This window comes from Calypte anna, chromosome 4 (genome assembly GCF_003957555.1).
Source record: "Calypte anna isolate BGI_N300 chromosome 4, bCalAnn1_v1.p, whole genome shotgun sequence".
Taxonomy (NCBI): Eukaryota; Metazoa; Chordata; class Aves; order Apodiformes; family Trochilidae; genus Calypte; species Calypte anna.
This window is the reverse complement of record NC_044247.1, coordinates 11,694,742-11,711,695: the sequence shown is the minus strand read 5'-3', so window position 1 is coordinate 11,711,695 and position 16,954 is coordinate 11,694,742. Positions and strand designations below refer to the sequence as shown.

General features: G+C 43.7%; 1 protein-coding gene across 1 annotated transcript in view; it reads right to left on the bottom strand.

Moving 5' to 3' along the window:
* LOC103528403 (neuronal PAS domain-containing protein 2) overlaps positions 1-16,692 on the bottom strand; it is a 55,242-nt gene extending 38,550 nt beyond the window's left edge. The window contains exon 1 of the mRNA XM_030449040.1: positions 16,613-16,692. The gene's annotated coding sequence lies outside the window, so the exon portion shown is untranslated. The remainder of the gene's footprint in view (positions 1-16,612) is intronic.
* Positions 16,693-16,954: the final 262 nt, after the last annotated feature.

The window sequence follows — 16,954 nt, the reverse complement described above, 5'->3', positions numbered from 1 at the left end:
TTACCCAGAAATCCTTGTAATTCTTCTATTTACTGTGGGTGAAATTCATCCCAAACAGCCTGCCACATAAAGTCTGTGTGTCATGAAGCCACCTGCTTTTGTCTTATGCTCTCCCTTTGCACAGAATAAATGTAGTCCTTAAACAACAAAAATAAAGAGCTAATTAAACTCAGTATCTTCTCTGCTACTTTTCCCAGCAAGTGAACACCCCCAGCAACTACCAGTTCACTGAAAATGGCGAGAGTAACACTCATGTCCTTAGCTCTTCTATTTTTCCCCTCTAACATTTTTTGCTTTGTTTCTTTGCCTTTCTCACTCTTGTACATAAAATGCATTTCAGATACTTGAGGATAGTGCAGAGGAGATGAACACTTCTGCTTTGTGTTTGCTTGCCTTGGAGGCTGAATGTAAGGCCTGAGGGTTGCTAAAAACAGGGACCTTCAAATGGGTGAGCAGTGGCTTCCAGGTGGTTCCAGGTCCACACTTCCAAAGTACTCTCCTTTGGTGAGAAAAAAAACTTTATGTATGAGTTGGCTTCAGAGTCCATCTGCTTATAGACTGCAGGACCAGCAGGCAGTGGGAGCTAATTGTGGGCTGGAGGATTTCCTTTCAAACCCAAAAATCTTCTGTCTGCATTCAGTACTCCCCTGGCCATTGCACTGCAAATGTGCTTCAGCTCACTTCATAGACCAGTAGCAACCACAGTGAAGCATGGAGTAAGGATGTGCCTGGGAAAGTGATGTATATTATTACCAGCCATGAAAGAAAGAAGAGCCCACCAGCTCCCTAGACCATTGAGTAAAAGGGCCTGATACCATCAGGACTCTTCCACTCCATGACCAGAGATCAGCACAGTTGATCCACACCTACAGAGTGGATCTGTCCCTTTCTGGCATGCACAGCCTGTGACACAAACCAAAGCCTCTCAGAAGCATCCCTACTGCCCTGTCCACACCCAATACTATGTCCCCAGATCCAAGAAAATGGAAATCAGCTGCTCCTCTGCAGCTGTCGGACATGTGGGACTGCAGCTGGGTGCTGAACAGTGTGTAGAAAGCTGCCTCTCTTCAGCTCTCTCATTTCTGCACTTCTTTAGATCTGCTTGGTCCTTACAGGGTCTGGGGAGCCCTTCAGCTGGTCAGGTGGGAGGTCTGGGAAGTCTGGTTCTGGTTCTTGTTCAGTGTCCTGTGATTTCTGCTGAACAATGTCTACTTTCTGATGCTTTGCAAGCAGCTGGCTGCCATCCCTTCCCTCCTCTAATATTTTTTACATCAGGAAACCCCAGCACACTCCAGAAACACAGTTGTATCCCAGAACAAGTGAGGAAACAGGGGCACACATTTTACATCTGTCTTTTCTTATTAGTGTCCCACTTTGGGGAAGCTGAACAGCCTAATTTTCAGCAATGCTGAAACCCAGCACAAGCATCTCCAAATAATGAACATTTTTGGAAAAGCTCGACCTAAGTCATTGACCCAAGGTCACGCAGCAGAGTTAAGAAGTGAATCCAGATGTCCTGATGATTAGCTCTGTCTACTGGCATTCAGTCAAGTCTTCCCTCCTAAAATAAGCTTCCTGAAGCATCAGACTATAGTCTTAGAACTCCCTTAAGTATGCAGCACTGGTAAGAACTGATTTTCAAATGAAGGAGGAGGAAAAACCCCAGCTCATTATATTTTCCTCAAGCAATCACTGACCAATGAAAGGGCAGCTCAGAGTCATTTGATCTCAAACTTCTTCCTACATTAAAAAAAAAAAAAAAGGAAGATTCTTCTGCCTTTTCAAACAGCATGAAGAAAAACTGTTCTGCCTCAGTAATCCTTGATCTGAGTAATTTAATCTTCTCTCTGTTGCAATCTGCTTCCCATGTGTATAACCAGCCTGGAATTTCTGGAACTCAATACATAAGGAAGCTATTAAAAAAAAGGAAATACTAAGACAAAAGGACTAGAGAGAGTTCTGAACTAGATTTCTAGCCTCCCTATATCAGAGGAGAAATCAGCTCCTGATCCAGACTTCAACTTCTTGACTTCAACCCAAATCTGAAACTCAAAGACTGCCCAAAGGATGGATATCCCAGCACCAGCCCACCTCTCCCCTCTGGTTCAGAGACAGATGGAATGAGAGAACAGGTTGAGGAGACCTGCAGTGGTATGGATGGCAGAAGAAGAGGAACAGCACTGTCTGAACAGTCACACTGCACAGAACAGAGTATTTCAGTTGGGAACAATCATCTACAACAATCATCTGGTCCAACTACCTGGCCACTTCAAGGATGACCAAAAGTTAAAGTTGTTAAGGGCATTGTCCAAATACCTGTTAAACACTGAGAGAGGCTTGGGGTATCAACCACCTCTCTAGGAAGCCTGTTCCAGTGTTTGACCACCCTCTTGGAAAAGAAATGTTTCCTGATGTCCAGTCTACATAAAAGATCTGAGAGAGAATTATAAAGAGCTTTAGTAGTTAAAATTCAAAGTCTCCCATGCAAGCTTAGAGTTTGAGCTACTTATCCATTAAATGAATATCAAAGGATTCACTGCAGCTGAGCCACCTGACCTCATTTTACATCTCTGGCTTTATGCATCCTAGTTCAAGCATAAGAAACTTCTTTACTCTCTTGGTGCATTTAATTCTAGAGCATTCCAGGTATAATGTGCACTTAAGTCAAAAGGAATTTAAACAAAGCTCTTATATTTCAAAATTTGTCTTATCCTCGTTTGGCTCTGGGAATTTCAGCTGCTTGCCTTAAATGATCTCCTCACATCTGCTCTCCAGCTGAGCTGTGCTCATGCCCCACTGACCTTACCCCTGCCAGCTCTGTAAGCCCTGCAGCTGACTATAACCAGCAACACACCCCGTCCCTGTGAGCATCAGGAGCCTTTCAAGAAAGAGTAGGTAGGAAAGAATCAGCCTTTATGTAACAGGGAAAAGAAGAACTCCAGGGAAAAACCATTGTTTGATCAAGGAGAGTCATGGGAGCCACAGGCCTGAAATGCCCTGGTCCAGCTCCCCTGGGGCAATGGGAACTGGAGGTGTCAGCACCTTGCAGGATTATGCTCTGCAAGGCAACTGGCAGATATTTTTCTGATAGAGAGCACAGCAGCATCATTCACACTCGTTTGAGTCTATTTGCTGCTGTTCCTATTCAAACTCAGCTAATCCCATCAAGTTATTTCTTGGCCTCTGCCTTAAAGCTGAGTGAGTAAACACCTTTCATAAGGTCTGAGCCCACTTGTTTCAAGTGTATGATTAAGGGCTAAACTTGAGCATTATTGTGAGAAAAATCACCTCCTTAGTCAGAATTTCCAAAATTACTCCCAATGGTACTGAAATGGCACTTTACCACCCAGTGTTTGACTTCCTGCATTACAAATATGTAATATGGTTGCAAAGAGTCCCAAACACCAAATATACATTTGTGTTTTGGCTGCCCTAGAGAACAGCTCATTGAGCTGAGAATAGCTCATCATGGCACCTGTTGGACACTATGAGGCAAAATATTTTATGTGGCTGCCAGACCTTCTCCACAGATGTCTCTGCTTGTTTACTGTGAAGAAGACAAATGATAAATATAGTCAGCAAACACATTCTGGACAAAGGTATGTTCATTTGTAGTATTTGCATTAAGTAATACCAGAATACTTATGTGCTAGGAAAGATCCAAGTGTAATTCCATCACTGTTACACCAAGGATGGATTTGAATGACCAGAGCTGAAGTTTTTTTCAAGAAGAATTGCTGCCACTTATGTTATAGCATTGTTAATAATAATATAACTGGTTTTCTTTCCTTCTTTGAACTAACTCCCCCTGCTTTTCTTTTCTCTGAGGTACTTACAACTTTACATCCAATATTCTCTTTTTCCCTATCTTGCCAACATCACTTCTCAACTAGCTCCTCAAAAGACAGTTATTTGTTTTGAAAGCTTCAAGAATAAAAGAATATTTGAACAATTAACTGCAATCATATTCATCATTCTGTAAGGTATGGCTGATACACACTGGAAATAAAATGAGAAAGGAAAACTTCCCTTCAGAAAGAAAGAAAAAAGATAAATATCCACAGCTCACTCTATTACTTTGTTATCTTTTTTAGGCTGCAAATATGTCAGTCACTGGAACACTTTCATACTAGGTCATTATTGTTGCACATATTCTGCACAAAGACCTGAGGCCTCATTCTGTCACAGATAAGACATTCACACACATCTTTTTTTCCCCCTTGCAGTTTATTTGCATGGCTGGCTGGATAATCAGCCATAATAACCAAATATGACTCAGCATGTCTGAATGTCCACTTTGCTTTGGGGGTTCTCTTGGAGTGGTTTTTTTTTTAAACTATTTAAGATGGGAAAAGATGTGTCCCTACCAGATAATGTTTATGTAAAAATAGATTTGAATAAACACAGAGACCTGGGGACAAGGGACTGGATCAAACAGCAACATTCCTGCTAAAGTGCCCTCAAATGGCTCTGACCTCTTTGACCAGTGCTGCAGACCTCATGGTCCCTGCAGCACAGACCCCAGCTGTGCAAGGAAGACACAGGGCAGAGAAGTGGTCATGTCCTACAAGGGTGGGCATCCCTGAAAATCAGGACAATGCTTTTTTTTCTGGGCATCTAAATGCTGTCTCTGGATTCCAGTTGTTCAGGTGTGCAGAAAATTTTTAAAATCCACTTTATTTCAGACCTGCAATGGCCCAGTGTTAAGAATTCTCCTCGTGTGAGTCAAAATCAAGACTGCAACACAGCCAGTAAATTAAATACATGGGTCCATCTCTCTTGAATGACAAAGTCTCCTCTCCTATGTTGATGGCAGCAGTGATGGGTACTGCCATTCTATGCTGGCTGCACAGGATGAGGGATCTGTACCTATAGATACCCATGGTCTCTGGTTTTCAAGTAAGAGGCTGGGCCAGCTGAAAAGATGGCAGTGTGAGATCTCACCTGGGACAGAGGGAAAAGAGCATTGAAGATCTTGGCCCTTTGTTCAGCCAGATCCATTGGCACACGTCTTTCTTTGACAACCTGTACAGTTCTTAGGTTCATTCAGTGGGATTTATTTGTGCTTTCCAGAATCAGGACAAATACTAATTTATTATCTTGGGCTTTTCTGACCAAGGCACCTTAATCAGTACTTTCATTTAATAACAACATCCATACTGCATTTAACACAACAAAATTAGGCTGGCCAAGACAATACACATTAAAACCAGCTGATGGAAAGACTCATAATGTAACTTACATTTGTAAAAAGCACATTGGTAAAAAGAAAGCTTGTTTTTGTGGTAATCCAACTATGCAGTACCACCAAGGCCACTGAGATCCCTGACAAACATCTACGCAAGAGCACAAAGACAGAAGCAAAAGTTAAAAATGCCCATGACCTTTAGCTGACCAGTTCCCTCAGAATTTCACCCTATGTTCAAGAGACAAATATCATCTGTGCTCCCCCACTCCTTCTTTCATGCACTGCTTTTGTGCATGTTCCTCAAAAATCACAAGCAAACTATACAATAGTTAAGCCAAAACTCAAGCAGGGAAACCATTCAGTTAGGCAGAGAGAAAAGCTAACTCCTTCCTTTTCTTCCTCTCATCACCCCTCCCACAAAAGAGTAGTAAAATTCCTGGCTACATCACTGAAACTGGTATCCCACCTCAGCCTGATTCATGATTGAAGTTTCTTCCCATTTAATTCCGTTTGGTTTTCAACAAGTGAAAAGTGCAAGACAAACAAGAAATTAAAGCCATGTCCTTAATTACTGCTTCTGTGTGTACAGCCAATGCTGCAAGGAGCCAGCAGAGCTCTTGCATGGGCAGGGGAACAGAGCACCCAGCCCTGGCCCAACTCCCACCCAAGGACTTTTCTCACCACCAAAGTTTGGCAGAGGGTGAGCAGGGGTAACACTGAGGTGGAGAATGGATGTTTTGGTTCTCCAGTTGTCATATGCCAACTGAAAGCAAAACTGATCATGTTCCAGGGGTAAAATCTGGAGCTCTGTGCCCATCCTGTGGACAAACACCGCAGGTTGTAAACCAGGAGGAAGCTGTCTGTGTTTAGGAGGGTGAAGCATGTTTGAAACTCTTCAAAGTGAGCCCTTTGTTACAATCAGTGCTGTCACATGAAGTAATCCAAAGTACCTAAGCTGCTTTCTCCTTCACTACAGTTTAAATGAATAAGAAATCAAGTACAGTACCACAAAATGCTTCTCTGCAGCCTCAGAAGCTTGTTTACCATCGCTGTAGTAGCTGAATTGCTGAATGAAATATTTACAACTATTCATGTAATCAAACTCATTTTCCTAGGGAAATAACTGATTAGGTATCTCACATCTGCTCCTGTCAATGATTTAAGCCTCTGCTGATCTATATCTAGACCTGACATGAATGTTAATGTTTTAGAAACCGTCACCTTTAATAGGATTGTGATGACAGGGTCTGGTGGTGACTGACTGCAACCGGGAAGGGTTGTATCTACAGGTGAGGGATGACACAATCAGCCCACAATTTTCTCTAACCTTTTGACCTAGGGTTTAGGAAGCCTAGCAGGAGATAGAACAGAGCTTGACATGGAATTATCTTGGGAACAATCATCCTATCCCTCTCAAAAGTTTTTAATATCTCACAGATGTTTTCTCTTCTCTGTAGAGCAATGATCCTGCCTCTGCTGGAGCCCAGCATTGCAGTCATCCTCCCAGCAACATTTCCCCATCAGGGCTCTTTCACTGAGGCTTTTGCAAGACTGGGATGAAAATCAGCTGCTCATAAATCAGTTGATTGATATGATCCCCTAATAAAACATGATATTCATGCCAGGAAAGACACAAAAATTAATTCAATGGTTTTGTTTAAAAAAATAGATGATTTATGGGTAAACACTCCAAGTCTGCTAGAAACAGAGAACTCTAAAGTTTATTTAATCTGATTTAATTCACCCAGCAAAAATTCACCCACCAAAAATTCATCTTTTCCACAGAAATCTTTTTGCAAGAACTTACCAAGAAAGCAGGAAAAAGAAGTATTTATCACAATGGCTCCAAACTCCATACTTTTCATTACTGCACAGAGAAAGGGAGAACTCTTTGTCCCCCTCAGGTCAACTGCAAAGCTCTTGAACCCCGTGTCAAAGGTGCCAGTGCCAAAAGAGGTGATCTGTATTACTGCTCCTTCTGATAAGGGGCATCCATTGAGACAACAGAGCTCCCTAAGGTCTGGCAGGAGCAACTAGGTCAGAAAACAACTTTTGGCAACACCTATAATCACCACAAACTTTACTTCAAGGTAAATAGGAACCAAATAAAAACTACTGAAGAGAATGAGCATTTGCAAAGGACCTTTTAAAGCTGTAAATCAAATACAAACTAAGTCTGTGAAAGTGTCTGAAGAGTAATCTGTGGAACAGTCAGGAATGCCTCACAAAGTACATTTCAAACACAATCCAAAGAAGATTAAACTGAGAATTCATCTCTCTTAGGACTTCTGTACACCATAAACAAACATTATGTCTTCTATGTAAAGCTGCTCATTATCTGATTTATTCACTGATATCTCTTCTTATTCAAACAATTCAAACTGGACTACATTAGAGAAATCCCAGAATAGTTTCCTTGTCACTGAGGCTTTTGAAACAAGATGACAACTTACATTTATAAAATTTTTACTTACCATGCAATCAAATTCATGTTAATATAATATACTAACTCTAAGGACAATTTTAAAGAATGACACTTTTCCAGTTGGATCACTTAGTAATATTCATATGCTTTCCTCCAAAAACAAAGAAATAAAAATCAAAACCTGGAAGCTGTTCTTGGCATTGTCTTTTTTTTTCCATCCCTCAAGTGACAACAGAGATTTTGCTCTTGTAGCAACAGCCTAGTACCAACAAACTAATTCAGTTGAACAATCTAGATCCTGATAGCTCCACCAGTTGCCTTTTTAACTATGAATATACCCAAGATAAGGAATTCAGCTCAAGTTTTGAAACATGTGCCCAGAATAAGATGAAGTTCTGATCCAGCCTCAGTTCTTGTTTCCAAATGGTTCAGTGGCAATTTTAGTCCATTGCATTTCTTCTCCCATTTTAGGCAATGGATCCTTGCCCTTTCCAGACAGTATAACAGAACCACAGACACTCTCCTACTTAAACAACCTCTTCTGGGACCCTCTCCTTGCAAATCCTGAATTATTTCCAAAAAAGTAGGAAAGCCAAAGTTACAGACAATTTTCCCACATAAAATTTTTAGCAAGGATTCCTGAGTTGTGCAAACTTCCCCAAATAACAGTTCTGCTCCAGGCCTAATGAGACACAGATACCAGGTGGTCTTTTAGTTGAAGGGCCACGTCCCAAAAGATGTGAGGATGCCCCAGATAAGAAAGGGATTCAGCCTCACAGAAGCCCATGCTCCAGCAGCATGAGCAATGAGAACTGTCCCAGGACTGGCAGCCAAGGACCAAGGTAATTCCTCTGGGATTACACAGCTCCACATCACCACTGCCATGTGGGAGGTTAACCCCAGAGTTTATGAGGAAAAGAAAATAAAGTAACTCACATTTTCTATGTTGACATATTGTATCCCCTAATGACAGGGCTCGGCCCTCAGCAATACCCAAGATTAAATACAAAATGTGGGTGTTAAGATTAGCACAAAGAATTTGTTTTATGAACACTTCCTTCTGTGCCCCTTCCATTAAAAACCTGCCCCCAAATGAAGCCATTCCAATCATCCTATTTGAGAGAAAAAGCAAACTGTTCATCTTCATCCTCAATACATACATCAGGAGCAGAATCAACCCAAGTCCTTTTTGCCTGCCATGACTCACTTAACACACACACTTAATACATCACTTCATACAAGCTGATTTGAAACAGTTTGATCAGAGCAAATATTTTTAATTTACTGTAAACCATGCCAATGTACATTGCACTCAGAGACAGGACAAACAGGTTTATGGCCAAACTTCCTCAGCAAGGGGTGTGAGCCTCCCCAGCTATTACAGCCTCTCTAATTGCTGTGTTTGCTGTGACAAGACAACAGTGGACCAAACACACAGCATCCTCCTCTGTAAAAACATTTGCAGGTTGTGTAGTAGAGCCTTAAAGTTCAACCTTTTGTCTTCATCAGGGCCAAGGGTTCATCTCACTTCCTTCAGAAAAAAATTTGAATTTGCTTGAAAATCTTACTGCCATATCTACACAAAATAGTTAATGGCAATAGGAGCTATTATCAGCTCATCTGTTGTTCATTTATTTCTCAAAAAAGGAAGAAAGAAAGAAAAAAAGAAAAGAAAAAAGAAAAAAAGGAAAAAAGAAAAAAAAAGAAGCTTTACTTAGTATGATTATGGTCAAAACCTTTTTTGTCCTGAACCAACAAGCCACACTGTGCTCTTGAGTTAAAACCAGATTCAAGTAGACTGAGCCCAGAAGAGAACAAACAACCCTTATTCATTTCTTTTAAGCATGTGTGTATGTGTGTGTTTGTGGGCTGAACAGATGAAGCAAGAGAGGAGATTAGCATTTTTATGGATATGATGCCTGCCATTGCTACATACTTGAAAATCTTGCCTAAGCTTGGGAAGTTTGTACACAAGAATGAAAACACCCACCAATATCTTTGTGCTTATCTATTGGTCAATCAACTGATGAATCTGCATAGATAGAGCTGTCATTTAATAAAGGACCTTTCGTGGACTTACAGATCCCCTATGGGTGAGGGGGGACACTAATTGTGAGATGGAATGTCAGTGTCTGCTGCATGGTGACATGGCCATGGGGAAGAGAAACTCCATTCCCTGCTCAGAGCCCGTGGCCACTAAAGGTCCCTCACAGCTACAGCCCAGGTGGGGCAGGCACTGGGACCTCCACACATTTCTCTTTTGTGCTCCAGGTCCCAGAGAAGCAGCCCTGGAGGAGGCTAGAGGCAGGATTCTGGAGGTCCTAGAAAATGATGGAGGGTGACATGCAGGGTGGCACAGTCACAGTCTTTCTGCTTGGAAAAGACCTTTGAGATCACCGAGTCCAACCATTACCCTGCTCTACTGAGCCCAGTGCTAAACAATGTTCCAGTTCACCTCCAGGGATGGTGATTCACCCCCCTCCCCGGGTAGCCTGCTCCATTGTCTGGTGACCCTTTTGGTGAAGAAGCTTCTAATATTCAATCTGAACACTCCCTGGGGCAACTTGAGACCATTTCCTCTTCTCCTGTTGCTTGTTACTAAGGAGTACCAGGGAGTTACTAGGGAGCAGTGGTGCAGGGAAGACCAAGCCCTTTGCTCTCCCTATCTGCTCAGGTGCCCTGGATGTTAGGGACCTAGCAGGAGGGTGACATAGCTGTGGCCAGCCCACCTGGCTCTGTGGAAGGCAGGTAACAGGAGTGCTCAAGGCTGTGCTTAGCCAGTGCCACCTCTTCAATCATGCCCACAACACGGACATCAGGAGCAAAACATCCTGTGCTCATCTCCCACCACCACCAGGTGACCATTTCCCCCAGCTCAGGTGTGTGCTTGGGTGTGTGTACCAGACCTCCATAGTTAGAGCTCCAAGGTTTTGCTTTACCCCCCTCCCTCTTTCCCTCCCTCCCAAAGATACATTTACAGTGTTCTCTGTGACAATGTTTAGCAAGCCTCTTGGTTACCATAGTGCTGGGCACTAAAGAAATGTCGACAAATTAATCAATTATACAATTGTGTTTGCCTAAGAACACAACTCACAGTCAGATGATTCAATGCATTTCAACAGCTCCGTGAAGTTTGGTGAACACACTTCCTCTTCTGCCCTCTGAATATTTTCCTCACCTGCGCTGTCATTTTTCCATATTTCGATTTCTCTTTACAAGCAGCTTGTCAGGTTTGTGATCTCTGCTTCAGGCTAAGTCAAGCTGTTTTCTTTCTGTTGGTTGCCTGCTTGCTTTCTGTTGTGTTGGGGTTTGTTTGGGTTTTTCATTTGTTTGTTTTGGGGTGGGTTTGGGGTTTTTTTTTCTTTCTTTCCTTCTCTCTTCCTTGTGGTAAGATGCACATTATACATTCAACTTTCCCTTAACAAAACTGTGTTAAATTACTAATCAATCTCCAATGGTCAGCAATCACTTCTTTCCTCTAGAGGTTATCCTGCCCAATTGTCAGAATTTTGCCCCCATTACCACCAGAGCAGAGCTGGTTTTAAGTCCAGCTTTGCAAATTATTTTAGGAATACCATGTCATAAAGGTGAACTGTGGGGATAGCACCCCAGTTTTGGAAAATAACACTCTTAATGGCTACTTCACAGCATCTCTAACCTGCTGAGATGTACCAGGAGCACCAAAATGTGACCTCACCACCCCCCCCCCCCAACAACTTACAATGCACATTAAAGCACAGAAGCTTAAAGTGTGTAATGATACAGGAAAGGGGAGCCAAAGATCACTGCCAATATTGTTATGTCCTTGTAACCAGACAAAGTTCATTAAACAATGCTAGCAACAGATTCAGAAAATATACCATGAAGTACAATATGGTTACTGGAAACACAACATGAAGGAAAAAAACCTCTCTGGTCCAAAATCTGATGAACAGGTTAAACCAGGGAGTGTGCCAGAAAAATCTGCAGCAAATTGTGCCTGTCTAATGTTACAAAGAGTCATTGCACTGCACACTTGCAATGCCTAGTGCTTAGAAAGGAAGGCAAATACAGGAAAAATAAAAAGATTCAGATCTGGAGCAACAGGAAAAATTCATTCTTGCCTTGGCTCCCTGGAAAACTGCAGAAGCCTCGATGCATGGAATTAATGGTGCAAACAAAACCAGGCTCATTCTCCTTTCAACCTTACATTAAAAATATGACTGTACTGGAGACCAAAGTACTAACTCTACAAACCTAATTTCCTATCTCCAGGAACTCTCTAATATCATTGTATAATCTCTTTCATAAGATTATCAAGATCTATCTCAAAACTACCCTAACTGAAAGACTATTACACAACCTCAATCCTTAGGCAGCTAGAAGCTTTCTTCTAATTTCCTATCCAAATTTATTCATGACCAACTTAGACAATTTGATCTTCTGCTGACAGTATATTTTGACTTAGTTTTTCTACCTTCTTGCTATTTAGTGACAGCTGTGTTTAAAAAAACCCACTGTAACCTGGCCCTTCATTTGTTCACCTGGCCAGACCCAAACAAATTAGGCTCTTTAACCTAACTTCATACAACATATGGGCCCTTGCTGTACCCCCATCTCTAGCCCTCCTACTGCTGTAATTTAACATTTTCTTGACTGGGGTGTCCAGAGCTATGCAAAATCCCAGGGGCTACTCCATGAGCAACAGAAAGCTCTTGTACTGATGCTCTGTATGATGAGTTGTATAATCATGATATCACGCTTCCCTGAATCTCTCCTATTATTTTCCTTTGATATCCAAGGATGATGTAGGTCTCCTTCAGAGCTCTATCTCATTACTTGCTCACAGGTATCTCCTGACCAGCCAGTGCATCCACATCTCTCCCTTCTGTCATGGACAGCTGACAAGCTCCTCTTTCACACTGGAAATTCTTGTTACTCATCTCCACTCTTAAAAACTTTTCATGACGTTGCATTCAGCACTATTAAATGTCATTTTATTTCTATCACTCTGATCAACAAAGTCATCTAAATACCTTTAATATGATAATCTGATCCTCCTCCATACTGACAATACCTCCCCACTTGGTGTCATTCCGCACAGCTCCTGGGCACGCACCCAAATCCTACCCACAGGTCAGACAGAGCAAGGCACAAGTCTGGTCCCCAGGGAGCAACAGCACTAATCTCTCTCCATCCTGATTACTTTCTCTGAATACCTCAGTCCATTCAGACAACTTCATTTGCATGCAACTGTTGTATCTTTTCCCTATCCAGCTCCTTTTCCATCTTTCAATTCTTGTATTGAACCGCGACCTCCACCTTCACCTCAAGCACCAATGTCCTGTGAGGTATCTGATCAAATGCTTGGCTTTAGATAAAGTACATTCCTGCCTTACCCCACCTGAATAATCTGTTATACAAAAAAGATGTTAGATTACTCCAGCACAATCCATCTTTGATAAAATCTTGTTGCAATTCACCCTGCTTCCTCATTATTTCCACGTCTGATTATTCTTTCCTACAAAATACATCATGAGACTCCACGTACTACTGCATTCAGATCAAAAGCCCAATGGATCCATCCTTACATCACTTTTTTATTTTTTGGCTGTACAGGACAAAAATGCTTCCCCTCTTCTGCAGCTGAGGACCCCTGGAAGAGCCTTGCTGCAAGCCATGCAAGCCTTGTGCCACTGCTTTCAGTATTCCAGGAGTGGGATTATTGGCACTTCTTCATTTCCCTCACTAAGATATTTAAGATTTTTTTTTCTTTTTTTTTTTTTTTTTAACTTCACTATGAATAGCTTTCAGTCTGCAGATTTGTTAGTAATTACACTCTGTTCCAGATTCTACAGAAGGTTCTGCTTTCATGAGAAAGTTGTGTCATTATTTAGAGACATCAGTTCTCCTTTCAGTTTAGGCAGGGATAATTTCAGTTCTGTGTAAATTACTAAGTGCAGGTTTGGGTTGAACCCAAATAAGTTCAATCAAACCAAAATAAGAATGTCCTTACACGAGGTCACATCAGGTTAATCAAATCACTTTAAAAATGGACTTAAACTAAGTAATCTCCCCATGTAGACAAGTCCAAAGCCAATAATGGAATATGAAGTAGGTCAAAGCCTCTCATTAATTGTACACACCTTGGTGCTTCAGTTGAACCTGGAGCAGACATGCAGGCAGCAATCCCAGCTCTGCACTGGGCACTTGTTGGGGCCCCACCACCACATCAGCCTCCCTTAAAACTGGGGTTCAAGTGGGATTGCAATAATAAGAGAGGTTTTTGCAGGGCTCTGTACAGGAGCACTGTTTGTTTGGCATACAGGGCAAGAAGCTGCTCTGTACTGCACAGTCCTCTGAGCACCAAAAGTAGCAAGGAAATACAGGAAAAAGAGAAATGGGCTCAGCCTGGGAACAGAACAGGGGAGAGATAGCAGAGCCCTGGGGCTGTGCCAAGAGGCAAGGAGTGCCCATTGCATCAGGACAACGTGGGGCACATTGAGCAGAGCACAGTCTTAGGGCAACAAAGATTTGTGTGAAAGAAAGGTATCACCCAGGTTCTAACAAATAAATACAGGTTTTGTACCTGCCCGAGTTCCTTAATAGAGATTTGGAACCGCAGTGATACAGGTATGTATCATTTAAATAATACCAGCACAGAGTGGTCCATAGTGTTTTGGGGTTTATAGGTTTTACTATTTTAAAGCCATATTATTCCACTAAAGATGTTGTGTAATTTAGGGCAAAACACTGCAACTTCTGTGCATAGACAACCCCTAGCTCCAAAACTTAAAGATCTCCCACCAATTTCTGTTACTAGTAATGAGCAAAAGTTGGATTCAACATTAGCATCTCTGAATGCTGCTTCCAACACCATGAGAATTTAGTTATGAACTCTTCATTTGCTAATTTTAATCTTTAACCTTGAGCTGTTTTTGTGTACCTGCATGTCTTATACTGGCAAATATTTTAATATAGCTATAGCCTAGGTGGCAAGAAAACAGGAACCACCACACACCTGACTGCCAAATTTCACTGAACTTTGTAGATTAACAAAACAATTTTCCAACCAATTTTACTTTCCCCTCTAGATTAAGTAACTAATCCACATCTCTGAATGAACACAATAAATGAGCAGTAAGCAACCACTCCCAGGGTCATTTGCATTTTTCCTATTACATCTTCCAGACAGACAAATGCCTCTTCCACACAGACTTCCACTTTTGGCTTAAATCCTGAGCCTCCTCTTTGCATCAGTGCTCACTGCATTTGTCAGAACTTTGTCAGCAGCAGAGCCCCGAGTGCTGGCATCGCAGCACATCAGTGCACAGGGTCCTCTGCTCCTCCACTCTGCATCACAGTGGTTTATTCTCAGTAAAAATTACAGGAAAGTTACCTCTTAAGAAACACAGTTCCTAAAACACAAAAAATCTCAGTATATTTTTCGGACTAGATAACTATGGTGAGGCATTGCAGCCTGGGAAGTTTATAGAAATTACACCAATTCCTAATAAAAACAGCAGCCGTTGCAGCATGTTCAGTGTAAGGGCTGCACACTGCATACTCCTGATGTTATCTGCTGCTGAAGCAACACGAGTAGGACCTGTGAAGACTCTAAAGCCTCCGAAGCAAACCCCTGAAGAACTAGCTGTGTCTTTCAGGCAAATTCTTATTTCCAGATCTTGAGATTAGCGACCCAGCGAAACAAGGACTGGGGTGCACTGTCATTCTGCCTAAAAATAAAGCAGCTCCTGACATTTTCCCACCTATACACCGGAACGTCTCGTCCCATCAGCTAAACGGGCACCGCCACTTTCACCGCACACCACAAAATAAACTCAGGACAAGAAAGGATCCTGCCCTCCCAGGCGATGCTGCATCCCAACAAGCGGGTAAAACACGGGACGTTTTAACAGCTTTGCTTCCAGGTACGTTATCTCCAGGGCTATTTCCTTGCCGAAGAAGACAAGTTCGTTCAGGGATCAATGGGAGTTGGCACTTAGGTTCTAGTTCTGCCTCCAGAAAGGGACTGCTGGGCTGGACTTCTCCAAAATCCACTTAGGAGAGACCTGCTCTGCAGATGGCTCAGAAGCCGCCTGCCTTCGGGGACTGTGGCATTTTACAAAGGACAAGTGCTCTCTCAAGTGCGTATGACACCTCATTCATGAATCACGCAGGGCTCAGCTTTGAACCGTGCTTCCAGTGCAAGCTAACCAAAGCCATCAGTGTGCATTTAGGACCAAGGCTTGGAGTTATCATTCACAAATCCACAGCTGAAACATATGAAGGACTTTCAAAGCCTTCATAATTCTCCGCTTATAATGTAAACAATCTGTAAAACCAAGTGACACAATAACCCTACTGGGAGGAGTAACTTTTCAACCTGGATTTTAGCTGCTATATTTAGGCGCAGGACTCAATTCAGAGGTTTTTCCTCACCACGTTCTCAGACAAACGCATTCCCAAGAACAACACAAATTCAACACAGAACCAGAAAACTAAGACCAGGCTCGGTTTAGCCGCCGGAAAATTGGTCCCGTCCCCCCGAACACTCTCCCGAACACCCCGCAGCTCTCAGCTGTGCTCAGTCCGGTAGCTACTCCCCAGCCGTCCCTCCGGGCTCCGCGGGCACACGCCTGAACGGGGGCTTGGGGACCGGTACCGAGCCGTCGGGATGCGGCTGCCGCCCTCAGCATCCCCGCCCGGGAGCTGCGGCTACAGCACCGGGAGCCCCCGCCCGCCACAACGGGAAACCCACCGACCAGCCTGCGCTTTTATTCGAGGGGGGTGGGCGAGCGGAATCCGCCGACTTCAATTTTCCTCTCCAACACTTGGGAGAGTCCCGGAGGTGTATGAGGAGGGCAGGGCAAAGGGGCGGGGGGGTGGCTCTTCCCGGGGCACCCCGCAGCCCGGCCCGCTGCTTCCCGCGGTGATGCGAGAGAGGGGACCCCCTTTCCCGTACTGCCGCAACCCGCGAGGTTCCGCGGCAGCCCCGGTCCCGCCGCGGGGGTACGTACCGTGCAGGGGGATGCGAATCCCAGAGCCGCTCTCAGTGCCATGCCCGGCCCCGGCGCGGTGCCCCCCCAGCACCAGGGGTTACCGCCCGCCCTGGGGTCCCGCTGCCCGGCAGAGACATGGCATGAGCGCTGGCAGGGCTCGGTCGGAGAGGTGGATAGGTGGGTGGGTGAGTGGGTGGGCGCAAGGTGGGTGCGCGCTGCCGGCGGGCTGCGGCGGGACTTGTGAAACTCGCCTCTTGCGGTGGCCGGTTGTGTAACGCGGCGGCGGGCTGAGCCCGGCCCCCCGGCACTGCACAGGCGCGCTCCTCCCCGCTCCCTCCCGACACCGGCAGCCGCGGGCCG